We start from the raw sequence: 2,300 nt of genomic DNA, 5'->3' as shown, positions 1-2,300 counted from the left end.
GGGGTGTAGGTATGTGTGGGTCAGGTACCCGCGGGGCAGCTCGGGATTGTCAGCCCATTGGGCTGAAGTCGGCTTCCCCCTTGCTGGCAGTCTGGGCTCTGGGAGGCCTTATGTCATCCTTAAATGACTTTGGTGCAAGAGCGGGAGCATGTGGGCAGCCTCAGGGGCTTCAGAGCCGGGCGGACCCTCCGAGCCGTGAGGATGACCGAGGCCTGTGGTGACAGGGGTGAGTCGGCACGGTGCAGGGCCGGGGCCTGCAGCCCAGCACTGGACGGGCGAGCACCGGGAACAACAGGCTTGCCTGTCACTTCGTACCAGCCAGCCACAGATGTCCGTGGTGGGACAGGGCTGAGCTGGCTTGGCGCAGTGACGCTCAGCTGGCGGGAGGTGCAGTCGCTGTCTATGAATATACTGGGTGATGGGTGGCCGGAGGTCAGAAGGGGACGCTGGGTGGGGGAAACTAAATGAAAGGACAATGTTGACACAGAACAAATGATGCTAAATGGCTTGTGAAAATAGATCCATTAAGGGAATAATATTCTGCAACACCCTTTAAACACAAATAGAGGAGGAAAATAGCCTTTAAATACAAACAGAGGAGTCTTGGTTGGTTTGTGTAACCAGTGCCTGGAGCCCGTGGTGAAGGACTGCATTTGCCGGTCACATCCTACTCCACTTCCCTTGCAAGAGACCCCTTCATGTCCGTGAGACCAATCTGCTACACCTTGTCCTCCCCTCAGAGGTGGCACATGCCAAACACTTTTTCTGTTCATCCCTCATCATAAATAGCTGAGACTGTGATGTTTGTGGCACATGGTTAGAGATGGACTGAGGCTGCGAGAGCAAGAGCAGTCTGTACACAAGGAGGAGCTGGTCCCTCGCCTCTCAAAGCCAAGGGCATGTGCTCCTACCGACCTGGTCAGACTTGGGACATGGCGAGGTCACCCCTCAAGTGTATTTGTAAAGAAAGTGTTTGGTGACATTCCAGTGGTTGTTGCTGCTCAGACACTGAGCTCATTCTCACTGCCTGTTGCTCCCTTCACCACAGCTGTCACCAGCGAAGGAGCTGACCTGGGCCTCAGCCGGGTAAACTCCTAGAATGGGGGTGCCCTGGCAGTGCCACAGGCATGAAGCACTGTCAAACACTGCCCCAGAACTACAAAACCCCCTTCTATTAGTCTTGCTCAAGTGTGAAAATGTTGCATGAGACAAGGGAGAAATTATCTTCTCTGATCTTTCCTTGCCAGTATCTTTCTTGTCTCTGGCTCTCTGAGCTACCTTATGGAGAAAACACACGTTTTACCTCAGCAGGGCTCTGATTTTTGTCTGAAGGTGCCTGATCCATCTCTCAGGCTGCAGGAGCCCTGTCTATGCTGACCCAGGTACTTTGCCAACCATGCTGATCCCACAGTCCCTGCTCTTAGAGGAGCCCTACAGTCCTCTTGGTCTTGGGAGGAACGCTTAACCCACCCCGTGCCTCTGCTGCACCTCGGCTGGTAAGAATTTGGTACTGAGCACTCCCTGCATTCTGCCCTTGCAAATTACACTGTCCATTAGGACTGGTCACAAAAAACAGCGTCTGACAGCTTCTCACTGGAGATCTTTACCCCGCGCTATGTCATTTCTCGTGGTTGATGAGAAGCAAAGCTACAACCACGTAGCATATATGCAGCATAAACCTATGCAGCTTAACCAGGGACAGGTGGCATCTGTGGGCATTAAAAGTCCACAAGCAGCAAATAGCCTTTTTATTAAAAAGCTTCTCTTCCCAGCACGAGGAAGAGAAACCAAAGGAGCACAAGGGGAAACAGCCACTAGCCAAAACAGGTTTTTCCTTGAAATGGACACGACCAACCTCAGCTGAACACTAAGGCCTCAGCACAAGAAAACACACTGACCAGGACAGCTGGCTACTTTACAGGGGAAAAATGTCCTTCAGTCGCTGGCACTTTCACCCAGAAGAGAAAAACCGAACAAAAAACCAAAACAAGGAAGGGAAAGGCAGACAAATTCCCACTGGAATATGGTACAGATTTAGCAGGGAGAGAAACCACCATTCACACAAACTACTGAGGGCAACCAACCGTAGATTTTCCAGCTCCTGAGGTCTTCAAATCAAGACCAGACCCCTGCTGAGGCGTAAGCTACACCACTCCCCCCAGGAGAGCGGGCCGAAGCTCCTGGAAGACAAGGCAGGACGGCGGGGATGGCTCTTGCTTTGAGCACATGCTGCCTCGGAGGCAGAGGCGGGGGTGGCAAGGCCGGCGTGCGGGGGGGTGTGAGTGCATGGGACCCCCGGC

The sequence above is a fragment of the Eurypyga helias genome, unplaced genomic scaffold, assembly GCF_000690775.1.
Source record: "Eurypyga helias isolate BGI_N326 unplaced genomic scaffold, ASM69077v1 scaffold6182, whole genome shotgun sequence".
Taxonomy (NCBI): Eukaryota; Metazoa; Chordata; class Aves; order Eurypygiformes; family Eurypygidae; genus Eurypyga; species Eurypyga helias.
Note: the sequence above shows the minus strand (reverse complement) of the source record.